General features: G+C 44.4%; 1 long non-coding RNA gene across 2 annotated transcripts in view; it reads left to right on the top strand.

Moving 5' to 3' along the window:
- The window catches only part of LOC109301524, a 55,937-nt gene extending 46,073 nt beyond the window's left edge, over positions 1-9,864 (top strand). For both annotated transcript variants that reach the window (XR_002098550.1, XR_002098549.1), the window contains 2 exons: positions 8,005-8,111; positions 9,718-9,864. This is a non-coding gene — a long non-coding RNA (uncharacterized LOC109301524). The remainder of the gene's footprint in view (positions 1-8,004; positions 8,112-9,717) is intronic.
- Positions 9,865-10,731: the final 867 nt, after the last annotated feature.

The raw sequence follows: 10,731 nt of genomic DNA, 5'->3' as shown, positions 1-10,731 counted from the left end.
CCTGATAAAAAAAATCCCGAAGTCACTCTGTAAAATATCCTGAAATCCATGTTATCCACATCCATATATATATAGTGGTCTCTTGTTTTAACTGTGGAGGAACATGGATTTCAGGATATTTTACAGATTGACTTTGGGATTTTTTATGCGCGCGCGCACACACACACACACACACAGAGTGAGAGACAGAGAGACAGCGATCAGATTATAGGTGGCTGTGGAGGGATGTAGGGGCCATGGGGTGTATGGGGTGAATTGTGGGCAAACTGTGTGAGTGGGCTACTCAGGAGGGGTGGGTCCCTTGCCCCCTGCAGGGCACAGCCCACCCCTGCACAGCTTATGACCTGCCCCTCAACAGGTGCTACATCCCCCCCAACATGGCTTACAGCGCCCCACAGAAGCTACAGCCCCAAAACAGGAGCCACATGGCCCCCACAGGAGCTACCACCCCCCCTGCAGGGCCCACATGCCCCACCCCTGCTTACTCCCCCAGCCCCTGATGGTTGCCCCACCCAGTCTCACCTACCACTTGCACCCCAGTCCCCCCCAATGGCTGCCCCAACTGGCCCCATTTTACCGGCATTTAAAAAAAGCTGTGGGGCCTCTGGGGCCTAGTGGCAGAGCCCCTCCATGCAGCATGGGGCAGCAGGGGACAGCAGGGCCCAGCCCCAGCCACCTGGCACCTGCACTGCCACTGCCCCTCAGGCCAGTGTGGCCGGGGTCAGCAGGGCATCGTGCAGTTCTGTGCACTGTTGGGCAGCTGGGGCTGCTTCAGCTGTCATCTGGGCCCCATGCTGCTGGGGGGCTTTGCCACAGGCCCCAGTGATCCCGATGGCAGCTGCTACTGCCGGTGAGTGCAGGGTGGGGGGGATGTTTTTTTTTTTTAATTACTGGGATGCTGGGGCCGGGTTAGGCAGTGCTCGGGGAGCAGGCAGGGAATGGGGCCAGGTGGAGCAGCCACTGGGGGTTGGGGGAGTGGGCAGGGCCAGTGGGGGTTCCCCCATGGTCCCCTGTCTCCTCCTCAAGTCCCCCTACCCCCTACTTACCTGCAGGAGCCTGGATCTAGTTCCCTGCAGCAGGCAGAGTGCTTCAGCACCGGGCTGAGGGCCAACCATAGAGACACTGGCTGGCTACCAGATCTTCTCTGTGAAGGACCCAACCCCTGGTTGCCTCATGTCATGATCCAGGACCGTGGTCTGCCCACCTTTTTTCTTCTGTGTTTTGTTTTGTTTTTTTACCCCTGGATACCCAGGGGTCTAATTATGCCCTAGGGAAAATTTTTTCATTCCTACACATGCCTCTTGCAGCATCTCAAAGGACTTTGAGATGCTGCAAGAGGCATGTGTGCACTTGTCTGGATGCGCCCATAGTGTTTCATTTAGATGTGCCCACTACATAGTTGGGCTAGAGTTAGACAGGCTTTCACATGCAAGACATTCTTTGCCAGATCAGAGCAGGAAAAGCCAGCACAGCATAGTAACAAAAGAGTTGTAAGGGGGGGGGGAGAGAAAATGTCTTTGTATTCATGCATTGACCACAGCCCCTAAGATAGTCTCATAAGGCCTCCTGAGTAGTTACAATTAGTAAATATGATGCTATATCCTGGGGAGCTGATCTACAGAGTAGAAGAACTGTGGAACTATATGCTCTGTGACAGAGTGAGGCAAGACATCTGCTGCCCAGAGGGGATGCATTTGAATGGAAAAGGTTAAGAATACAGCTAGCCTGATACAAGTCAGTGAACACTGAATTGTGCAATTTGTAATCAAAGACTGTCTCATCCTGTCTATGTGTAAGGAAACAGAATTATTGTTGCCTGTGGAACCTATCTACAAAGGCATTTACTGGCTTCTCTGTGGTTAATGTTATTAATTCAATATTTTCTTAACTTTTCCCACAGTAAAGAATCTTTTTTTAAAAATAGAGAGAAAAGAGCTTGTTCTTAATGCTGCTGATTTGAAATCAGAGGAAGGACTCAAATTTGCCTACTTTGTAATGTTATATTGCTTAAATTTGGGTTATGAAATATCTCTAATGCTTTGCTAGGGAAGTCAGATGTTAGATTGTTGGGATCTTGGCAGCATGAAACCTGGTATTTGGTTTTAACTGCAGTGAAAGAAATCTGTGTTGCTTCTTTCTATATTTAATAGCAGCTGAAAAAAATGACTTTTTGTTTTGATTCTGGCTGGACTAAACCCAAACAATTTATTTGAGATTAAATGTTTCTGGCAAACTCCTTTTCTCACTGCAGAAAGGCTACCAGTCATTGACATCATCCTGTTGCCGTTAGTATTGCCATAAAAAGAGTAGATGGGATATGTAAAGAACTCATGTAAATCATCCTGCACTTTCTTCAGCATTTTAGACAAGCTCATTTTTAATCTGAATATCTGGGAAAGGTAGTAAGGTACCTTAAACCTTCCCTATCATGCTAAACTCAGTCCACTGCAGTAAGATAAATATTCTTCAACCTTTCAGAAAATAATTATTCATGGCAACTAGAAAACAATTTATTTTTAATTCACAGGTAAAACAAGCTCATAGAGAGATGAACAGTGTCATGTCATTCATTGTAATGGTCATAAATTATAAATGGAAAAACTGCCTGTATCAGAGCATAGTATTTTCATAAGGAACTTATGAGATTCATAAGAAGAAAAATAATAGAGGGTGACAGATTGTTTAGGCAATTGATAATGCCAGAGGTTTAACTACCTGGTTCAGCACCCTGGGCAGCAGTAGTAGCAAGGGTTGGGGACCAGTAGTTGCCAAGGCAGTGTCTAGGAGTGGTTGTGACTACCATTCTTGTACTACCTCTAAGTGGATGAGGGTCTCCCTCAATGAGCGTTATCCACACAGGGTTATCTATCAGTAACTTTTCTGACTGTCAATAAACATCAGGCCAAAAAGGGCCATTGATAAAGTCAATAAAAAATTAGCTGTCAGTAAAAACACTAAGCAGCAGATTGAAGCTCTGACAGAGAGCACACTGATTGCTACAAGAGCTGTGCTCAAGGAACAAAAAAATGTGGCCATCAGTAAAAAGTATGCAGATTGCCATTTAAAAATACTGTTCTTGGGTTGACAACTGTGGTCCCATATAAGTTATCCCTCCCTGTTGCTGTCTTACCTTGAACCCAGCAGCAAAGTTATCCATACTGTGTTTCTTGTTCCTTGAACACAGCTCTTGTAAGAATCAGTCTGCTTACTACTTGTCTCCCCTTCTGTGCTTGGCTCCACTCACAGGCAGTAGAGAAGACAGCAGAGTGGGATGTAAAGGCCCAGAAGTCAAAAATGGGAAGTTATGAGATTGTTGCTGGTATTCCTCCCCTGTCTGATGCCTACAAAGTAACATTCAAAGGCACTCCAGGGTTAAGGTGGACTGTTGCTGGAACAGTCAATCATAGGGGCTTTTGGTGTAGATGGTCAGTGATATTAGTTTCAAGGCAGCCATCAAGTCAGCCCTAACTAGCAGTGTAGACAAAGCTTGAGATGTGTTACCATACACTGGGCGGCAGGGCACAGCATGTAAGAATAAATATATAGGTGATTGGGGGCAGAGCACATAAGCCTGCATTGCAGCTGTGCCTGTTCTGTGTATATTTTTAAAAAACAGCATCATTCTCTAGAGACATAACTCTGGCACCTTTCTCAAGAAGTACATTTACTTATTATTTATTATTAATTATATGCTTGATGCTATACAAGATAGGTACTTCGGAGCTAATTTAAGTAAATGCAATGTATTCTTTCTCCCATATACCACGTGAAGTTTCTTGTGGTTTTTATTCATTTGCTTTCAAACAAGCACAATAGGAGGTTTTCAAGGAGATTATTTAATGTGTCTTTACTGAGTTTTACATTGCTCAGTTCAGAGTGAGAGAACTCTCAGAGGAAATTGGTTATATATAATGTGGCAGATTTCACTGTTTTGGGATCCTGTTCTCCCTACTTACTCAAGGTTCCAAAGCATTCTTGAAAGTTATTTTGTGTCATGTTAATCTCCTCAAAAGGAAAAATAATAACCCTGGATGGACATGGGAGCTAGAGCTATTGTCTGTTGTTTGAAGTAAGGGAAATATTACTGAGAGAGGATTATTTTGGGAATTCCAGTTACCTATGTTAATGGTGATATCAGGCATAAAGGGTGCCTATACATGAGCTGGGAAGCAGCTCTGATATGCTGTAACTATGGAGCACATGTGAAAACACCCAAAAGGATGCAAGTGACGGTAGTAAAAAACAGGATGAACTGAAAATCATCCACTTACTCAAACATGTTGCAGTCTCAGAGAACTGTGCGCCACTGCTCATTCTGATTGATTGTATAATCTAAATTTTGAAAATATAAAACTATAGATTTTACAGAGCTTAAAACCTGGAGGAGTGGATGAGCTAATCTGATCCCTTGTCTATCACCAGACACCACAGTTGGCTCAGACACTATTTTGAACTCAATGACTTTAGTTGAACCAAATCAAAGCATTAAAGTCTCAGAGGATTAAACTGTCAGGGAAATGGAGCAGTACAGCCAGAGAATGGGAGAGAGGAAAGCACCACCATAGTCAAACACCCCTGCAAAAACAAGGAATTGCTTAGGTGAAATATACCCAAGATGATCCTAGTAAGTCATTTACAAACCATGGTGCAGACAAAGGAAAAAAAACTAACAAAATCCAAACCCAAACTTGTGCCTTTCATTCTCATCTATGAACCCCCAAAATGGCAAAAGTTTGATACTCAGTATGGGAGCAAGACTCTATCCCTCCAGAAAAGGACAAACACCCAATCAGAATACATACAACTTGTGCACTGGTAGAAAAAAAATCCTCCCTGACTCTTCATAGATTTCATAAACATTAAGGCTGGAAGAGACCTTGTGAGATCATCAGGTCCAGCCCCCTACCCAAAGGGCAGGAAGTCAGTTGGGGTCAGATGACCCCAGCAAGATAATCATCCAAACGCTTCTTGAACATGTCCCAAGTAGGTGCTTGCATCACTTCTTGAGGAAGTCTATTCCAGGCTCTGAGACTCAAACAGTAAAGAAGTTTTTCCTTATGTCCAGTCGAAAATGGTCTTCCAGCAGTTTGTGACTGTTGGACCTTGTCTTCCCTTGGGGTGCCCTGGTTGTCACTGGTAGGTATTGTAAGGCTTTGGGGACCTCTCCATGGGTGCCCTGCCTTCCAGTGACATCAGGGTGAAACCCTATTCTGGTGCCACCTAGATGGTCTGGGCACTGCCCCTTTTTCTTTCCTGCCATGTCTTTGGTGTTATTAGTTGGGGAGGCAGTTCCCTGTTGGGGGCCCGGAGGGGTCTCGACCCTGGGATTGTCTTTGTGGGGCTCCAAACCTCCCCTTTACCCCACGCTTACCATGCGTTCAGCCTGGGTTGATGCTGCTTCCCACAGATCTTCCCCACACTGCCTGCCTTGGGTCTTCTGGACCGTGAACCTTCAGGGATCCACCCCTGGTTTTCGGGCTGGTTTTCCCCTCTTTGAGAAAAATAAACTTGCCCCTTCTGGGGTCACCTACAACTCAACTGAAAATGCCAGAACCTGCCAGTGGAGCTCCCAAGCTTGCCTTTCTCTCTCTCTTTTTTGGGGCTCCTTTCTCTCCCCCTCCTAGGGGACTTGTTCTTCTTCTCCCCTCTAACAGGCAGGGGTACTGGGACCGCCCTTGTGTCCTGTCCCTACTAGTTCCTCCAGCATCCCCACCCTGGAGCCTGGCTGACCTGGGGTCCCATCGTTCTGGTCTCTCTCTTGCCGACATTACTCCTCTCCCTTTTCCTGGGCTTATAGTTCCCCGTGCTCTGCCCCCTCTGTAGCCACCCAAGAATGATTGTGGACTTGAGGGTCTGCCCTCAGTCCTAGTTCTGGGGCTTCTAGTCAGACCCTTGCCATTTCCCAGTGGCATCCCACCTGATCTCTGCCTTCCAACAGGGCTTCTTGGCTCCTGCCAACCCCTGAGCCTGCCTTCTGCCTTGCTGGTCTCCTGGTGGGAGGCTGCCTCCTTCTCTGGGAAGCTGGGGCTAAAGCTGGAGCCTCCAGGCTCCTGAGCTGGCATCTTCCAGCTGGTGTTCCACCTCTCTCCAGCTCTCCACCAGCTGTTTCTCTGGCCGCCTTTTGAACAGCCTGCACTGCTCGGAGGCCATGCCCCCAGCTTTCTCCAGTACGTAGGCTCAGGCAGCTGCGAAACTGCTGAGCCTGCACCTGAGCCAGTGTCTGTGCTCTGGTCTCCTCCCTACTGCCACTCATCTCGGCTCCTACAGTGAGTGCTGCGGTGCTCTGGTTAGGGGTCCGGGCCATGCTGGGAGGGCTCCTGTCTCCTCTCTCACAGATGTTCACAGTGAACAGAAGTTCTCTCAGATCCTGATGCACAACCCTGATATACTTATAGGCTGCTACCAAGTGCCCCCTGAACCTATGCTTTTCCAAGCTGACGAGTCCCATGCCTTTCAGCCTCTCTTCATAAGGCTTGCTCTCTTGACTTCTGATTATGCACATAGCTCTCCTCTGGACTCTCTCAAGCTCCTCTATGTCCTTCCTAAAGTATGGAACCTAGAACTGGATGCGGTACTGCAGCTGCGGCTTCACCAAGGCTGAATAAAGTGGGAGGATGACATCGGGGATCTTGCTTGAGATGCATCAGTAGATGCAAGCCAGGCTTTAATTGTTTTGCTGGCTGCAACATCTCATTGGTGGCTCACGTTCATCTTGTGGTCAATCAAGACCTCCAAGTCTCTTTCAGCCATAGTGTTAGTGCATGTAGCACTGCCAAGTCTATAGGTATGATGTGGGTTCTTTCTCCTGAGGTGGAGCACCTTGCATTTTTGTATGTTGAAAGTCATCAGGTTTTTATCCACCCACTTTGTGAGCCTGTCCAAGTCAGCCTGAATCCCTAGCCTATCCTCTAATGTGACTGTACTTCTCCATAATTTGTTGTCATCTGCAAACTTAGCCAGTCTACTTCTGACACCCAAATCCTGGTCATTTATGGATATGTTAATGAGTACTGGTCCAAGAACTGAACCCTGATGAACACCACTGGTCACCATGTGCCATGTTGACTTGAAGTACATTTGATTATAATCATTATCTTATATGGGTTGCAAGTGTTTCAAGTATTTTAAGGATAAGGCAGACAATATTGGTGTCTATGCATCTTCTGAAAGAAAAAAGGGATAGAACTGAGGGGGATTTTACATTCACAGAACTCAAGGCAAGAAGGCCATACAGCCTGAAGCTGGTTTAAAGGGTCTCTCCTGAGCTGTTTTCTGCTCTCAGGTGCAGGGCACCTGAGTGCTCAGTGGCACTGAGATTATTTTATGAAACTTTTTGCCAGGTGATGATAACTTACCTGAGTTCTACCATTAAAGCTGGAATGGTCCATACCAGCTGCTTCAGGCTGATTTTATTTTGTGGGGGTGGAGGAGTAGAACCCAGATGGAGACAGGAACTTGGATGGAAGAGATTGGGACTGGAATGAGAAACTTAAGGAGTGGAGACTAAAACTCTCTAGATAACATGCTAGAGGAAAGAAACAGACAACCCAGGTTGTATAAGACTTAAGAAGTGGAGCTTGTGGGGAAGAAAATCTGTAACTGTGAAAGCACAGAACCTGGAATGGAGACCAAGAATCTTGAGTCTTACTGTTGCCAGCAATATATGTGAAAAGCATTGGCAAAATGTCCTTGTTATCTAAAGAAGATGACAGCCTCCTACTGCTAACAGTTACCACACTAACTCAGAAGGCAGAAGTCTATAGATTTCAACCTTGATGCTAAACTATGAGGGTGGTGTTATGACAGTATTTTAATTTTTTCAACCTGCTATTTTAAACAAAGTTATTGCAAGTAATTTCCTGTGTTAAAGATTATAAAGGTAGCAAAGTCAAAAGCTAAAATGTTAGGAGATATTAAAATTAAGTCCATTTGTGCAACAATTTGCCACCTTGTCTGCTCTGTAGGCTTTAATTATATGATTTCATACAGGTCTTTTTCTTACAGGACCCCCTGCTTCATCCACTACCCAAAAAGGATGGTGCTTTGGGCCTGAAAGTAGAGGAGAATATTGTCCATGGGACTTCAGCCTTATTTGCTTCAGAAGTTGAAAGGTGAGTAGTAAATAAGAAAAAGAAATGTAGTAAGATAAAATGCTGCATGATTCTGTCTCTGTCACAGAGTTCTTCAGTGATTAGGGCAAGTCACAAACCAAACTTTTTATAGGTGGTAACTAAAGGTGTACTCATTATTTCCTGGGTGCCTGAATTTAAATGGTATCTGATTTGCAAAAGTCCTGAGCACTCACAGCTGGAACCAAACTCAGTAGGTGATGTAATTAGAGCACACAAATTATTTTGAAAAGTCACATTCTAAGTTTGAGAAATTGGTAGTTACTTTTGTCCATTACTTTTGCCCATTTCCTCTCTGAAAAATGGGGATAATATCTCCTTATAGGGATGTTCTGAAAATAAATGAAATAATGTTTGTGAGACACTCATGTTCCTTTTAGTGTAAAAAGGCCACAAAACCATTAGCAACCCTGTATAGCAGCAGGGTCTAAGTAATATGCAGATATGAAGGTACATAATGAATAACCAAAGTAAAACAACATATTGAACATGTTCCTCATTCCCTGAACACTGGCCATCTTATGCATTGTATAAGGCAGTTACCCTATAAGGAAAAAGTACTATATGATCTGACCTTCAAAGACTACAGTACTCCATTTATAGACATATTGGGTAAGTGCACAGTTCCCTTACCTGCATAGCACGATGCCAGTCCCAATTTTTTGCCTATTGCTTAGATCAGGAGTCAGCAACATCTGATCCATGGATCTGGATGGATACAGCTGATCCACTGGATTTGGCCCATGGAGCCAGAGGGCTTTGCTTGTGTCCATGCCCACACAGGGGCTGGGCAGCAAGGAGCTCTGCTGGGGCCAGGCAGCTGAAAGGTATGCCCATACTGCAGTTACTTCCAGCCAGTGGGGAGTACTGCTGGGGTCAGGAAGCTTCAAACTACACCCACACTGCAGTAAGGAGATGGGGCTAGAGGAAGAGAGGAGGAAAGAAGGTGAGGGGCAGGAGAGAAGCAACAGCAGTGTGGACACAGCTCCCAGCTGTATGGCCCTGGCTCAATTCCCCACTGACTGGAAACTGCGGCCATGATACAGCCAGATAATAGGTGAGGAGGTGGGCAGAGAGAAGCAGCACAGGTACGACTCCCAGCTGCCTGGCCCCAGTACAGCAGTAGGCAAAGCCCAACACTGAAGCCCCTCAGCCCCAGTAGACTTGAGCTAGGTTGTTTCAGCCTGCAACTTGTAAAGGTTGTCAGCTTCTGGTTTACATTGTAATAAACATTGGTTAGGTTATCTGAGTAAGATACTCATGTACATTGGAACGCTTTAGGTCCACTATTTACTTTATAAGGCACACGCTGTTGAACTGCATAACTGAGTGAAATCTACTAATATCAAGGCTTCTAAAGCAGCCCTGAACAGATCAGTGCTTGTCAAATTACAAGGCTTCTACTGGAAATATAAGGTACTTAGAATAACAAGACAACCAGCCTTAAAGAGCTGTAAAATGCATAGGCTATTCCTGTACTGAATGGGCCTTATATACATTGAGTTCAGGAAAGGGTATTTTTTTTCAGTCCTAAGACTACACATTTAAATGAAAAAGACTATATGTTTTTGGTTCTCATCCTTTTTAGGCTCCAGGGCTGCCCCCAGGAAATGCCACTTCTTACCTTCTACTTGTTTTTGATTATGAAAAAATAGAGGAATTCTTTTGTTGCAAAGAACTCAGAAAGCTCACAAGAGGCAAGAATATTTTTGATGCTATGGATTCCCATTTGAAATCTTTGGGTTTATCTCTTGAGGGGGGCAGATACATCACACAGGCAAGTGTAACTCTGGCATTTCCTAATTCTGAGTGCTTGACCTAGCAACCACAATATTTAATGTAATGTTTTGTATGTATCAAATGAGGGTGTGTGCCCTTAGTCTATCAAATGTAGATGGTTATCTCTATTGCTAATTATGCAAATACTGGAGCATTATATAATCAAATAAGTTGAAAGCTTAAGCATTGGTGATTCTGTTGTTTAACATTTCAACAGGTATACTCAGTTGATGGAGCACATTGCCTGAAGTTATTTTTCTGTAAACCACTTAGTGTATAAGTATTACTGGATTTTTAAAAATTCCTTTCTATGTATTGGCTTTAGAAATTATCACCTTTAAAAAAAGTCTCAACTATGAGGAGGTTTTCAACACTTTTTTCCTAAATACAGCCATAACCTTAGAGTGCTGCAGAATTTATCTATACTGTTGCAACTAAAGAAAACCTATACTTCCTTCAATCCCCTCTCACTAGGCTAGTGTCTTTATTTAAGAGTGCTCAAATACTATCCAGAATACTTAATTTGAGATCTGGCTTTAGCATCAATAGCTTCAGATATACAGGAATACTTTCAATATTCCATATTTTCCTTATTAAATTGAAACTATCCTTTGTGCCTGAGCCAGCTTTACTTAAATTGCTGACAGCAGTCTGGGACATTGATCTGGGATTGTTACTCTCTGCTGTGGCCTATTCTAATGCACTTTGAGTATTCTATTGACCTTTTTCATCAGCTGATTACTTCACATTAACCACATTTTTAGAGAACCTATAGCTGGATCAATTCTTTGTTCTTCCTGGACTAATTGTTAAAATGAGTGTA

Source organism: Gavialis gangeticus, unplaced genomic scaffold (genome assembly GCF_001723915.1).
Source record: "Gavialis gangeticus isolate Ggan-Ray unplaced genomic scaffold, GavGan_comp1, whole genome shotgun sequence".
NCBI classification, from domain to species: Eukaryota; Metazoa; Chordata; order Crocodylia; family Gavialidae; genus Gavialis; species Gavialis gangeticus.
The sequence above is the reverse complement of the archived record's forward strand: the minus strand, read 5'-3'. Positions and strand labels throughout refer to the sequence as shown.